At 41.9% G+C, this 15,470-nt stretch overlaps 1 pseudogene; it reads right to left on the bottom strand.

The window, feature by feature from the left end:
* Positions 1–7,975: 7,975 nt before the first annotated feature.
* On the bottom strand, positions 7,976–8,810 carry LOC148114238 (uncharacterized; annotated as a pseudogene).
* Between the last annotated feature and the right edge of the window lie 6,660 nt (positions 8,811–15,470).

The following is a 15,470-nucleotide window of genomic DNA, read 5'->3' as shown; positions in this document are numbered from 1 at the left end:
CAGCATAAGTTGCTGCCCTTTTAGGAATTGTCACAGAGATGAGTTAGAAATTACAATATGTAGACAGAGAGATAAAATACATAGGACATTTAATTAATGAAAGAAGTAACACCTGAAGGAGTTGAGGAAATTTCTAGGATTGACTGGATATTGTAGGCTGTGAATAGATAATTGTGCTATTTTGAATAAAGACTGGTATGCAAAGAACCCAGTGTTACAGGGAATGTAAGGGAATGGCTTTGAGGGTTTTAACCCAGAAGTGGGGAGGGAAGAGAGAGTCAGTAAGGAAAGCAGAAAGTTGACTTTTGGAAGTATGCTTGTTTTTGTTTGAATCAAGCTCAGTTTACAAGGAGATTTAGAAGGACGATCAGATATTGGTGCTGAGAAGGGGTTGAATTGTTTAAGAGAAGACATTTAGGTAAGTTGGTTTGCACAGACTTGGGCTGGCTTGGAAGTCAGAATTGCAGTGGGAGAATGACTTGAATCTTTAGTGTTATAAGGAGATTTGTTTATTGGAAGGTTATAGATGTTGTGGGTGGCGGAGACAGAGATTTCCATCAAAATAAAAAAGCATTGGCGAAGCAATTTGGTCTCACGGCAGCCGAAGCGACTGCCATCATACAACAATGCCCTACCTGTAGTCAACAAGCTCATTCTATCCCTATGGGTGTAAACCCTAGAGGACTCAAAGCTTGTGAAATTTGGCAAATAGATGTAACTCAGTATCCATCCTTTGCCCCATGGAATATTTGCATGTTTCCGTGGATACTTATTCAGGATTTATTATGGCATCCCCACAAAGGGGAGAAGCAACCAAACATGTAATAAATCATTGTATTCGGACTTCTGTATCGATGGGACGCCCAATTGAACTTAAAACTGACAATGGACCTGCGTACACCAGTACTGCCTTTGCAGACTTTTGTAACAAGTGGTCCATCACACACAAATTTGGTTTACCCTACTATTCTCAACGGGCTAATCAGACTCTCAAAAACGCCCTGGATAAAATTGAAAGAGGAAAAATGCCTCGGCCTCCCAGCCATGCAAAACAAACTCAATCTTTGCTTATATACTTTGAACTTTCTTTTTTTTTTAATTGAAAAAGTTTTTCAAATACAATTTTTCCCCCTTTTCCCCCCTCCTCCCCAACCCCCTCCCCCTCCCCCTGTGGCTTCTCCAAAATAAAACCCAAATTAGTAACAGATTATATATTTTACCATCCTTTTAGTCCACCCCCCACATACTAACCCTTTCTTTCTAACAATATTATTATATCCCCCTTATACTATACATTTCAAAGCAACATTCAACTGTAAAAATTATATAATAAACCATAATTTAGTAATTTCATCTATTCAGCTCATTATCTATCCATTTCCTCCTCCCCCATGCATATATCTCTTAATTCAAATCTTTTATGTATATTAATATAGCATCTAACAATATTATTATATCCCCCTTTACTATACATTTCAAGGCAACATTCAGCTATAAAATTATATAATAAATCCTAATTTAGCAATTTCAACTCATCCTCCCTCATACATATATCTCTTAATTCAAATCTTTTACATATATTGATATAACATAACATCCCTTCCTAAACTAGACAATCCATAAACTAACCTATCTCCACCCACTTTCCTACAGGTCTACCATACATAATATTTTCAATATCTCTATTCTTCTGCCCACACCACTAAAAAAAAATATTTACATATATATAAAATCCTCAAATGACTTTAAATTTGTAATCCATATAATATCTTCTGTAATGTCTCTCAACTGGATTGTTAATTCCATTACCCATGTTAGGGTAACATCACATCCTAATTCCAACAGTATGTTCGGTATCTTCAGTTACCATCTGCCCCCATCAATAGTAAATGTTTTCATATATAAAAAACCACCCGAGTGACTTTATGTTTATATTCCATATAGTGTCATCTATAATGTCTTCCATCTAGATTATTAATTCCAACCACCGTGTTGGGGTAACAGCCAGATCTTCTGCGTGCCCCAATCCCATAGTTCTCTTGCCTTATAGCTCAACATAAACGTAATCCATTTATCAAAGAGTCAAAATAGAAAGTTCCAATCCACTCAATTTAAGGCCATCTTCCACATCCCAAAAGTACAGCACTGCAGAGGTCTGTCACTCTCATCAAAATAGTATAAACCAATACTTTGCCTCAACTATGTTTTCATATATTCAATCGTCTCTTATGTAACTGGCATTACACTGTTGTTTAGTCTAAAAATTTTTATTTTTGTAGGACCTGCTTCTTCTTTTCTTAACTTTTTGTGGCTTAGATCTCCATCCTGGTTGCCTTTCTATAAGTTGTATATCAAGTGATTGATTTCCATGCTGGTCTGAACTTTGATAAGTCACATTAGAATCCAAAGCTGCCTCTCTTGTATTTATAGATAGTCCAACTGTAACCTCTGAAGGAGAATCCAAAAGCGAGTCATCCACAAAAGCCTCTGTAGCTTGTTGTTTCTCCACCTCCATCTGCTTAGCCTGGATTTCGATCTCTTGTTTATTTTGCTTTTCTTCATTCCTCTCATGTGTTATACATGAAGATGTTGAACCCATTTTAAGTACCTTATAGTAACATTCTTCCGCTTTTTCAACAGTATTTAGTTGATATCTTTCTCCTTGATGTCTAAATATTATACCAACTGGAACATCCCACCTAAATGGGATGTTTTGTTTTTTTAGCTCAGTCACCAAAAATCCAAAATTCTTTCTGTCTTTTAACATCTTGGATGGCAGCTCTTTAAATATCCAAATCTTCCTTCCATGCATTTCAAGAGTAGAATTAAAAGACTTTTGCACGATATCATTTCTTATTTCTTTATCAGTAAAGTAAATCACCACATCTCTAGGCAACTGCCTTTGTTTTGCCACCCAGGAATTAACTCTGTAAGCCTTATCAATCTTGCAGGATACCTCTTCAGGACTAACCTTTAAAATCCCAGCCAGGACCTCAGCAGACACCTTTCTCAAATCTTGTCTTTTATCTTCCTGTATTCCCCTTATTCTGACCGCAAATTCCATGAATCTGAATTGCATCACTGTGGCTTCATTTTCAATTCTTTGTTTTATATTATCTACATTGTAAGTCTTGTAGTCAGCTTCCTTTGTTTTTTTAAATTGTTTAAGCTCTGCTTCTGGGCTTTTTTCTTGTATCATTATTAAATCATTTTCAATTCTTTGTATTTTATTGTCCAAGTTATAAATCTTATGAACAACTTCCTTCATATTGGACTCAATTTCTGAATTAAACTTATTGTCCATCTTCATAATTATATCTAAGAAACTTTTCATATGTTGCTTCAGGATATCATACTTTTGTTGAACCAACTCTTTAATTTCCTGTCTAAAATTCTCAAGGTTCTGATTCATAATCTTATCATGTCTCGCCATTTCCTCCAGTACAAATTCCCTTAGATCTGTAAAGCCGTTTTTCTGCGTCTGCAAGCTCACAACTTGTTCATGTGATTTATAAATGGGGGAATCCCCCCCCACAGCTTGATTATCTGGCTTTGTCAGTTTTAATGCCATCCTGCCACACAGACAAACTCTTTTTAAAGAAAAAAGACTTCTCTCCAAACAATATCAATATCAAATTTCCAAGAAGAGAGAAACATAGAATAGAATTTTTTTCTTCTCAATTCTAGCCAATGCTATTATTTCTGCTACTTTGTAGCTTGTTGAACTATTCAGGCGGAAGGACTTTCGCTTTCAGCTTTCTTCTTCTCAAGCCTCAGCAGTCGCCATTTTAAACTTTTTTTCCTTCACTTTTAAAATCGCTTATAAAATTATTAAAAATACTTGCAATTTAGGGTCCAAAGTCCAGATCTCATCCTCTTGGTTTGAACAATCTGTTAATTTTCATTAAAAGGCTTGATCCCGTCACCTGGCTCTGCAAGGAGCAGAGTTCTCCCGAAGCCCAGAGCGGCGGCGAGGAAAATAGGGAGCCTCATCCTGCTTCTTCCCCAAGAGTAAAACAAAAACTCTGGGGACCTCGCAGAGGGCTCTACCTGCCCTTGCCAGCTCTGTCTCGCATTTCCTTAAGGAAATGGAGTTTTTCGAGCCACCTTTCAGCTGTGAAGGCGGTTCTTTACGGGCGATGGGGCTGGCGGTCCCAGGAGACCGTCTGACAGCGACGGAAGTCAAACTGGAAGCCTACTTTGAACTTTCTTAACCTGACTGGACAGCCTTCCACATCGGCTGCGACCCGTCATTTTTCTGCTTCTCCATCAGTTACCCCAAAACCGAAGGTTTATTTCCGCCAACTACCTGATCCTGCATGGAGAGGGCCCGCTGACCTTATTACCTGGGGCCGTGGATACGCTGCTGTCCAGGACAATAATCGCATCATTTGGATCCCCAGAAGACACGTAAGACCATTTCATTTACAACAAAAAGGAGGAGAAACCCCTCGTGCTGAGATTTAAGAAGAAAACACCTTGCTGAGTCCTACTGGCAACAGACTCTCAACGCATGGTGGTGATCATCAGTTTTGTAGGACCACACCGGAAGCTGGTCCCCTGTGCACAGCGGAAGATTCATCAGGAGGAAGCTACCTTCACATTGAACATATATATTTTATTAGCTTTAATATAACACTTTCTTACACATACTAATGTTAGTAGAAGTTTGGGAGTAGGTTTTGTGGGTACTTGTTTTTCTAATCTTGCTAGTAATTTTGTTTTACACATATAAGGAGCGTTTTTGTGGTAGACCTAGGATTTTTCTTGCTACTGCTATATCCCAACCCACACACACCACTGACCCTTTCCCTGACGTTGTGAGCTTCACACCATAGTTGATTATGATTTGTTTATGGCCTTGGACATTGTTAGCTTTGGGACTCTCAAGTGCCCATGTAAGGAACATCAAATCCCCACATACATACACTTCAAGTCAAGTATGCTCCCGACAAAAACGCATTGTCTATGCACGAGGTCCTTACTTTCTACCTAAGTCTACTCCACCACCTAAGGTTCCCATATTGACATTTCCAGCTGAGGGGGGAGTGAATAAGGACAATGGGCCTCTGCAACAATTGCATAGAGGAGACTATATATCACGGATTCTGGAATTAAGTCACGATCTTGCATCTATTGCCACTACATCTCATGATCCTTCATGTCAGCAGCCTCTACATTCAATCATGAATAAAAGACATTCAAATAGCTGCTAATCGGACAAACTCCACTACTCCTATTTCCCAAACCACACCCACCACTGACACTGGGTGGCTCATTAAAAACTCAGATATCCAGAGGCATCTTGCCCAATCTCGGGTGGCAATGAACTATCGGGATCTTCATTTATTAAATAACTGGACAGTACATATGTTCAACGAGACTATCAAGGTGCTGAAGCTGATGAACAAAGAACTGGCTGAAATCGGGGAGGTGGTCTTACAAAACCGATATGCCTTAGATATTATGCTAGTAGCTAAAAGAGGCGATTGTGCCCTCATACACTCACATTGTTGTACCTATGTATCTGATTATCAGTATAACATCACTCACACCATAGAACATATGGAAAACTTGATCAAAAACAATCCCTTATCATCCAATGGATCTGGCGCCATTGACATCTGGGCTGCCCTTTGGTCATGGCTCCCGGATGGTTCTTGGTTGAAATCAATTATGCCAACTATTATATCTATAATCGTACTGCTTGTTTTGCTTTGTTGCTGTATCCAATGTCTCCCCTCCCTTCTGCAAATGTGCAAAGGTTTTATTCCCTCCAATAGGAAGGACGTCCTGATAAGTGAAACCAAAGCCCTTCTGGAACTGGAGGAACAAATCAGGTGTGGTCAGAGAAGGTGCTCGGGACTTACAAGATAGGGCTTCCAGAATAACTCAGAGGTTACAAACTCCTGACATGTGGTTTTCTTGGGTGCCTGGATCCGGATGGATTTACAATTTGTGCGAGCGATTTGTGGAAATGTATAACTGGAATACAACTCAGAAACTTGATGGCCTACCTCGCTTGACATCTCCTGGCCACTTTTCCACTAACTTTGTTCACCGTAATAAAAGGATGAGTGAGCTACAAACATTTGCAGAAACCGGATGGCTGAAGAACATATTGTCTACTGTACTCATGATCATTGCTTTGCTTATTTCTGTATGTTGTAGTATCCAATGTATTCCTGCTTTGTTTGCTATGATGACAGGCATGTTTCCCAGGCGTAAAGAAAACATCATAACAACACAGCTGAACCCTGTTGCAAAAAACAAAAACAGAGGAGATGTGGGAATCAGGTGGCCACAGTATATGTGTAGATCGGCCTAGCTGGTTGGACACATGTACGGAGCTTGGCACCGAAATAATCTGACTATGAAAAGCGGGTTCAGCTGGATGACCATTAGAGAGGCCCTATTTAGATTGGAGGCTGTGTTTGCTGCAAGGCATAGACATCTCCTTGTAGAACATTCCTGAGGATTGAGGTAACCTCTGATAACGGGGAGATGGGCCTCTCGGCTAGTAGAAGAATATGCTGGGAATGGAGCCAAATATGATAACATAGCCAGAGTTAAGTTTTGTTTCTCATTAGGTATCGCTTTCCTAGAATTCACGTGATTTACTGTAATATTGTAGAATGTGAAACCTATATGGATGCTTTCCTTTTGTCATGCATGTAATATGAGATATGTAGCCATAATAACGCCTTTTGATGACGCTGTACTTTGATTACTAATAAAAGAGATTGCGGGGCTGTGTGCTTTGCTCTCTCATCCCGAGAAACACTTGCCCTGTGTCTTCTCTAATCTGGACTCCTCATGGGAAGCTCGCCAGGATGATCGCAACATTTGATATTCCACTTCCTTCCCACCAACTGTCGTTGTTCATACAGTCAAGCAAATCATATCTCCTACTGCCATTCTCCTATTCTTCCTTTTTCTTTCATACCGTACTTTTCCTACTAAATTTGTAGTTAATGCCCAAGTCCCCTCTTTTCCCTTTGTGAACTTGAGAGTTTTATTTTCCCACATATTTATCACAATATCATATTTCAATTCTTGAGCTTCCCATGGCCATTGTTCTCCCATATTTGTTCCTCCACACACAAAACAATTGCTTACTGTTAAAATCTTAGCAATTTCTTCAGCCAGTTGTACAAACATATTCACTGCTTTCTTAGGAAATTCAGGTAATTCTAATTTCTCGAATTCCTGGTAATACGACCAAGATACTTTTGCATATTGGTTTTACCTTAGTTGTTTCCAATTTTAATACTAGCCACCCTCATGCATCCTTTCCGGTTCTGTCTATTCCTATTCCAAATTCTTTATGTTGGATTCCTTGTTCTAGTGACTGATTTGTATATATACAAATGGGGTTACATTTTCCTTGAGTGCAATCAGTTCTAGTACTACCCATACTGATGTTCATTTCTTTTAGTCCTATACTTCTCTCATTTGGGACTGTAGTGGTGTACCAGTAATCATAGCCTGGAGCAAAAGCCACCTGTCCTGTGCGTAATATAGACACTCTCTGAAGTAGGTACTTTCCTTCTTTCATATAACTTCTTTCCGTATCTCACCCCAAACGAGTTATCAGATCCTTGTCCATTATTAATGGCTTGACATGAATCAAAACACATGCCCACACTAGTTTCACCCCTAGTTTCATTATGAGCTATATAACCTTGTTTGCTTTGGCTTAATGAGAACATCTGAAATGCATTATACTCACATTCTTGCTGTTACTGGTCCTATTGCTTTTGGGTCATAACATTCTATCCCTGTACTGGTGGTGCAGCGTTTGTATTGAGTTTCATTTTGTATGTAGTCTATTAAGTCAGTCTGTAAACAATCAGGAATCATAGTGTGGTATATCATTGTGTTCTCAATCTTCCTCTCTTTCTTTGTCATTTTTACGCATTGTGTACATGGCTCTAATGGTCAGGCAAGTTTTAAGAGTATAATAAGAAGGCTTCCCCACACGTACCACCTTGTAATGTGCCAATACATCTTCTATGATCTTAATATCACACTCTATCTTACACCCTGTACACAGACCACAATCAATACAGTGAGAATAACAACAGCACCCATAAAGGCACCTGCAAAACCAGCTCATCCGGGAGGTATTGGATTTTCTCAATCTTTGTTTCCTTTGATTGAGGCAGAAGTATAAACAACCATCCAGTTCTTAGATAGAAAAATCTGCGAAGTTTTTAGTCCTTATATCTCTATTACCCCTCCTTCTTTCAAGAAGATCGACTATTAGTCTAAGTACTTTGAAACTTTAACTTCAGTGGGTCTCCTTGGTGAGACTCCACCTTCCACCTCTCTGGGGCTAGCACGGGCCCTTTTACTCAAGTGTAATGAGTCCATCCTTTTTCAGCTGTCTGGATAGCTGTCTCAGTACTTAACAAGATGATGTAAGGTCCTTCCCAGGCTGGAGTTAGTTTTTCATCTCTCCAGGCTTTTATCAACACCCACTGTCCTGCCTTGTATTGGTGTAAGGGTGGAGTTTGAGCAAGAATGCCTTTCTGTCTCAAGAGAGGAAAACATCTGGACAGTTTGAGTATATATTTTCTAATCATTTTATCTTTCAATTCAATTCTTGGTAATCCCTCCTTCCCCATATAAAGTATTCCAAACATGAGTTCAAATGATGACAATCCAATATCTTTACCTGGTTGCGTTCGTATCCTTAATAAGACAAGGGGAGGCATTTATTCCAGGATAGATTTGTTTCTTCCATTAATTTACTGAAAGTTTGTTTTAATTTTTGTTTCCCGCGTTCTGCCACCCCAGAACTACTGGTGTGCCATGGAGTGTGATAATCCCACTTAATTCCCACGGCCTCATTAATTAATTTTACTACCCTTGCCGTAAAATGCATCCTCTGGTCACTATCTATTACTTCAGGAAGACCATACCTAGGTATTATATTTTCTAGCAATATTCTGCCCGTGGTGCTAGCATTTGCATTCACACATGGAAATGCTTCTACCCATTGAGTTAAATGATCTACAATGACCAGCAAATATTTCATTCTTCCTGCTTTTGGTAATTCAGTATAGCCAATCTGAATTCTTTGAAAAGGTCATATTGCCAACTCTCTTCCCCCCATTGATTGTTTTCTCAGTGCCGCTTTGTTTTCAGACTGCCCATACATTTTCTAATCATTCGTAAGGCCAAGCTGTATATTCCTTTACATACATATTTTCTTTGTATCAAATCTATCAAAGCCTGTGCCCCCCAGTGTGTCCCTTCATGTAGTCTCTTGATCAGATTTCTCATGATCAGTTTATTTAACATCTTTCTCCCATCTGGCAATATCCATTCCCCTTCTGTATTTTTAACCATCCCTTCCTTCTTCGTTGCTTCTTCCTCTTCCTTGGAGAACTTTGGTATCCCTGGCTCTTCTATTTCAGGCATCATTATAAAAACTTTTTCTTTTTCCTTTTCGGAGTCCTGCTTCTTTAGCTCTTTTATCTGCTAAATTGTTGCCATAGATTTCAAATCACTCTTCCCTTTGATGTGCTTCTGCATGTGTTTTGGGATTTGGACTCTGACTGGGTAGATTCGGGCAGGGTGGCGAGAAATAGTCTTGAGAACGTTATCTGGGAAGAGTTTGACTCTGTGACCCCTGATGACGTGGACAGGATTTTGGGGAGACTTAGTGCGGCCACATGTTTACTGGATCCGTGTCCCTCCTGGTTAGTACTGGCTTCCCGGGAGGTTACACGAGGCTGGCTCCAGGGAATTATTAACCCTTCGTTGAGTGAGGGTTACTTCCCCACAGCCTTGAAAGAGGCGGTGGTGAGGCCTCTCCTCAAGAAGCCCTCCCTGGACCCGGCAGTATTGGCCAACTACCATCCTGTCTCCAACCTTCGCTTCGTGGTGAAGGTTGTTGAGAGTGTGGTGGCGCGACAGTTTCCACAATTCCTGGAGGAAACGTCTTATCTAGATCCGTTCCAGTCTGGGCACAGCACGGAAACGGCATTGGTCGCGTTGGTAGATGATCTCTGGAGGGCTCGGGACAGGGGTTGCTCTTCTGTCCTGGTCCTATTAGATCTCTCAGCGGCTTTTGATACCATTGACCATGGTATCATGCTGCACCGGTTGGAAGAGTTGGGGATGGGGAGCACCGTGTTACGGTGGTTCTCCTCCTTTCTCTCTGACCGGTCGCAGTTTGTGTTGGCAGGGGGGCAGAGGTCGACCTCGAGGCCTCTCATTTGTGGAGTGCCTCAGGGGTCGGTCCTCTTGCCGCTTTTGTTCAACATTTATGTGAAGCCGCTGGGTGACATCATCCGTGGCTTTGGGGTGAAGTACCACCAGTACGCTGATGACACCCAGCTGTACATCTCCACCCCAGGCCATCCCAACGATGCTCTTGAAGTGATGTCTCAGTGCCTGGAGGCTGTGCGGATCTGGATGGGGAGGAACAGGCTCAAGCTCAACCTTTCCAAGACTGAGTGGCTGTGGTTCCCAGCATCCCGATATAGTCAGCTGACTCCATCGCTGACTATTGGGGGCGAGTCTTTGGCCCCCTCGGAGAGGGCGCGCAATCTGGGAGTCCTCCTGGATACGCAGCTGTCCTTGGAGGAACATCTGAGGGCTGTAGCCAGGGGGACCTTTTGTCAGGTTCGCCTGATTCGCCAATTGCGACCCTTTCTTGATCGGGATTCCATGTGCACAGTCACTCATGCCCTCGTCACCTCTCGCCTGGACTACTGAAACGCTTTCTACATGGGGCTTCCCTTGAAGAGCACCTGGAGGCTCCAACTGGTCCAGAATGCGGCCACGCGGGTAATTACGGGAGCTGCATGGCGCTCCCACATAACACCTCTCCTGTGCGAGCTGCACTGGCCCGCAGTGGTCTTCCGGGTGCGCTTCAAGGTGTTGGTTACCACCTTTAAAGCGCTCCATGGCATAGGACCTAGTTATCTTCAAGACCGCCTGCTGCTACCGACAACCTCCCATCGACCCGTGCGCTCCCACAGAGAGGGCCTCCTCGGGGTGCCATCACCAAACAATGTAGGCTGGTGACCCCCAGGGGGAGAGCCTTCCCTGTGGGGGCACCTACCCTATGGAACCAGCTGCCCCCTGAGATAAGGAGAATCCAAGACCTCGGTGCCTTCCGTCGTGCCCTTAAAACTTTCTTTTTTCATCAAGCCGGGCTGGCTTAACATATTTTTAAATTTTTAATTGGTTTGTCATTTTAAACTGTGGCCAAATTAATATATATTCTTTTAATTGTTCTTAATGTTTGTATTGTATGTTTTTATCTGGCTGTACACCGCTCTGAGTCCCTTGGGAGAAGGTGCGGTATATAAATTTGAAATAAAATGAAATAAAATAAAATAAATGTGTTATGGCTAATGCTTGTGGTATAGTTATTAAATTTAAAACTTCAATGACCAATTCTTCTTTTGCTAATCCCTTCCCTTTGCTATTCGCCAACCCTCTTTCTTTCCATATTTTTCCAAATGTGTGTGCTATTCCAAAAGCATACATAGAATCTGTGTATATATTGCCACCTTCCATTCCCAATTCCTTCAGAGCCATTTTTAATGCATATACTTCACAAGTTTGAGCAGACCACTAACTTGGTAATCTCTCAGATAGCACAGTCTTCCAGGATTCCCCTTCAACAATGGCATAAACACTTCTTCGCTCCCCCTTTATTACCCTGGAGCTCCCATCTATAAACAAAATCTTTAGTCCTCTTATCCGAGTTTCTTTCAGATCCTCTCTCACCTTGGTCTGATAGTCAATTACTTCTAGGCAATCATGTTCTATTTCTTGTGAATCCCTTTCCCGACTTAGAAACTGAGCTGGGTTTACATTAGCTTCAGTCACCATCACTAGGCTTGGATCTTCTAATAAAATGCTTTCATATTTCATTAGTCTAGAGTTTGTCATCCACCTTTGAGCTTCCTGGTTCAAAATATTCCTTACTTGATGTGGGTTACTTACTACAATTGCCCCTCCAAAACTAATCTTCCAGCTTTCTTGAACCAATAAGGCAGTGGCCGCGATGGCTTGTACACAGATTGGCCACCCTTTTATTACCGGATCCATTTGTTTTGATAAAAATGCTACGGGTTTCTTCAATCCACCCCATTTCTGAGCTAGGACACTTTTGGCTACACCATTCTCCACAGTGACAAAAAGATGAAATGTTTTTTCTAAATCTGGTAATGATAGAACGAGTGCTTTTTCTAATTTCTCTTTTAGTTCCTGGAATTTCTCTTTCTCTTCCTCTGACCTCTTAATTACCCATGGTTCGGAGTCTATCAGTTTTGAGTACAATGGTTTTGTTGTTTCTGCATAATTTACAATCCATTGTCTACATTACCCCACCAATCCCAAAAATTTTCTAAGGGCTTTTTTATCTTTAGGCAGCGGTTGTGTTATTATACCCTCTATTCTAGAGGAAGTGATTTTTCTGCTGCCTTTACCTATCAAATGCCCTAAATATTTCACTTCCCTTTCCACATACTTGAGTTTGTTTTTAGATACTCTCAGTCCTTGAGATGCTAGATAATTTAACAAGTCGTTAGTTCCTTTCTCTACATCTTGTTTCTTCTCTCCCGAGAGTAACAAATCATCCACATATTGTATCAGAGATAATTTTGGATCTTTTTCAAATTTTTCCAGAATTTGTTCTAGGATTTGATCAAATAAATTGGGACTTTCAGTATACCCTTGGGGCAATACTGTCCATCTGAATTGACTTTTTCTTTCTGTATCTGGATCTTCCCATTCGAATGCAAACACATCCCAGGATTCAGGATCGAGTGGACAAGCCCCCAAAGCATCCTTTAAATCAATTACACTAAATAATTGATGCTCTGGTGGGATTCTACTTAATAATGTGTACGGATTGGTGACTATGGGATGTCGGGATATAATTATTCTATTAATTTTTCTTAAATCCTCCACCAAGCGATAATTCCCATCAGGTTTTCAAACCGCTAAGATAGGAGAATTATATGGGCACATGGCTGGTTCCAACCGTCCGTCTTGTATTAATTCTTCTATCATTGGGTTTAACCCTCTTCTTCCTTCTAAACTAATCCCATATTGCTTCTGCCTTATGGGCTCGGTGTTTTTGAAAGTAATCTTCATAGGAGTTACTTGCAATCCTCCACAGTTTCCTTTTGTGGCCCAAATTATCGGAGTTATTTCTTCCTCATTCTGTTCAGTTAATATTAACATCTGTTCTTTAAGTATTTGTATTCCCCACTCCCAGTGTTGGAGCACGTCCCTCCCTAACAAATTTATTCCACCTGCTGGGATGTATAATGGTTGGATTTTAGTTTCATAGTTTTTCTATTTAAGAGTTAACTCTTCTATTTGAGGGACTTCAAAAGATTGTCTAGCTACCCCCGAAATTTTTATTGTATTGTTAATTAAACGGCAGCCTTGCGGTATATTTATCAGAGACGTCCTAGAGGCTCCAGTGTCTATTAGAAACACTAATTCCTGCTTTTCGGGTCCCACTTGTATGTTTATAAGGGCTCTTGGTGGAACCTTAATATCAAGGGCCCCTGACTCCCTTATTCTTCATCTTCATCCATTAGTCTATACACTTTCTCCCTTGTGCTGTTTAGAGAGTCCATTGACTGGGCTATATCTTGTCCGATTGGTCCATGACTGAGCAATAATTTGAATAAATACGCCTCCTCTTCCTGCTTGTCCCCAGTTCTTTGCTCAGTCTGATCCATGAAACCTGTCTTTCTTTTGCTCTTCATTTCTGGACTCTCTAAACCTTGCTAATTTCTCTAACCTTTCCCCTGCTGGCTAATTTTTCCTTTTTAGGATATTTTTAGACCGTTTAGGGCAAAACTGAGAAGCCGATTCTACCGCTGCTGAACTGCGGTCCTCGCACTTACGACCACCGGAACACTTTGAATTTCAAGCCTTTTTACTGTGAGTTGTCGGGCTGCACGGGGGGGGGGGCGTTTTGTCGGTCCTTGCACTGCGGGGATAGAGGGGAGGTCTTGGTCAGACGTAGCCCAGCTCTCCCACACTTCGTCCAAGCCGCCATTAACTGGGACTATTCCGTTACCCCTATAACTGTGGTGGAGCTGAGGGGAGCACTCAACGGAGCAGTTCGTCTGTTCCGGAGCTGATTACTGCCCTTATTATTATACCGAACTTGGCTGCTGAAGGTTGCAACATGGGATGTTCACTGATTATTTTTCTCTGCCACTACAGCCGCTTTCTCTATCGCCTCAATAGCAGCTGCCATTTTGAATTGCTCCACTGCTGACTCATAGCGGCGCCATTTTGTTGCCTGTGGGAGGGGGTGGCTCCCTCATCCCTTGAGGCTATTTCTTATCAAGGAATTACCGCATGACCACTATTCCTTTGGTGCATTTGTTTCTTGCTTCTGATGTTACAAGCAGTATCACCTTTTAATTAAACTTCATATTTTTTGTCTTCAGGCAGTATTCCAGAATGCATAATCGCAGCCACTCTAAAACGTGCTCTCAGTCCTCCTCTCAGCAGGAGGGAAGCTCCAAGGGCAAGCATTCCACTAAGAGACCAGCTTCCCAGCTTGCCTCCACTTCTTCTACAGCTGCAGAGAGGGATGCAAAGCGAAGGCACCTAGCCTTAGACAAGCAATTTGACAAGGCCAAAAGACAAAGAGGCCATTGTTCATCCTCCACCCACCATCATGCCCATTCATTCTGCTTCCCCTCAGGAACAGTCCATTTCTGTCCAACCACCTCAGGAGGTTTCTTCCTGGTCTCCCAACAGGTCTACCACTGCTATGGATGACCAGTCCATTGTCAGAGAGGTCTTTGTTCAGGGAGCTGATGTCACTCCACCTGTGCAAAATCAAGTTTCTTCTTCTCCATCTCCAGCCACTTTCACTCCCACCTCTGCAGGTCTCTGGCCTGAAGACAGACCTCCATCATCCATTCCTCGAGAGATGTGTGACCTTATTGCTCAGACCGTGGCCAGAAGCATTGATTCTGCCCTCACTCAGAGAGGTATCTTGGCTCCTTCATCGGCTCCAGCTCAGCCACACCGTTCTTCCAGGACATCTTCCCACCTGGACAGTGAGGTGTCTTCTGTCACCAGGTCTCCCTCCCATTCTCACCACAGTGAACAGTCCATCCTCGAGGAGGAGGAGACCACTGACTATGATCTCTCTGAGGAGGAGGAGTCATCAGGTCTCTTTAAACATGAACTATTCAAGACCTTGCTACACAAAGCCAGAGTCACCGCAAACATGGGCGTTTCCTCTTCCGGTTCCAAGACGGCTTTGGATCAACAGGATTCCAACACTCGCCTATTTTCAGAAGCAGTGACAGAGCAGGAAGTTGTTCCTTCACCCAAATTATTTCTTGACACAGTGCAACGCCAATGGGCCCAACCTGGCTCCATTTCCACCCGAAGCGGTTTAGACAAGAAGCTTTACTCCACTGAACAGGAATTCGAGGAACTGCTTAAGTTAT

Source organism: Pantherophis guttatus, chromosome 4, assembly GCF_059756535.1.
Source record: "Pantherophis guttatus breed Tessera chromosome 4, ASM5975653v1, whole genome shotgun sequence".
Taxonomy (NCBI): Eukaryota; Metazoa; Chordata; class Lepidosauria; order Squamata; family Colubridae; genus Pantherophis; species Pantherophis guttatus.
This window is presented reverse-complemented; position numbering and strand designations above follow the sequence as displayed.